We start from the raw sequence: 201 nt of genomic DNA on the forward strand, positions 1-201 counted from the left end.
TCAGTCTCCGGGTGAGCTGTTCAAAATCTGCATGGCTTTCTACGTAACTAGCCGAGATGTGGTGGCTAACTGTAGCATGCTAGCTCTTTCTCAATGGCAAAACACTGCCACAACACACACTAGTTCACCAAAAACTACAAAAGAAGTTGGAGAAAGTTATCTAGCTGATGCGATCTTACCTAGCTACTGCGCATGTGCAAC

At 45.3% G+C, this 201-nt stretch overlaps 1 protein-coding gene across 6 annotated transcripts in view; it reads left to right on the top strand.

Moving 5' to 3' along the window:
* syne1a (spectrin repeat containing, nuclear envelope 1a) overlaps window positions 1-201 on the top strand; it is a 122,201-nt gene that overhangs the window by 103,233 nt on the left and 18,767 nt on the right. The gene's annotated exons all lie outside the window — the stretch shown is intronic.

The sequence above is a fragment of the Etheostoma spectabile genome, chromosome 18 (genome assembly GCF_008692095.1).
Source record: "Etheostoma spectabile isolate EspeVRDwgs_2016 chromosome 18, UIUC_Espe_1.0, whole genome shotgun sequence".
NCBI classification, from domain to species: Eukaryota; Metazoa; Chordata; class Actinopteri; order Perciformes; family Percidae; genus Etheostoma; species Etheostoma spectabile.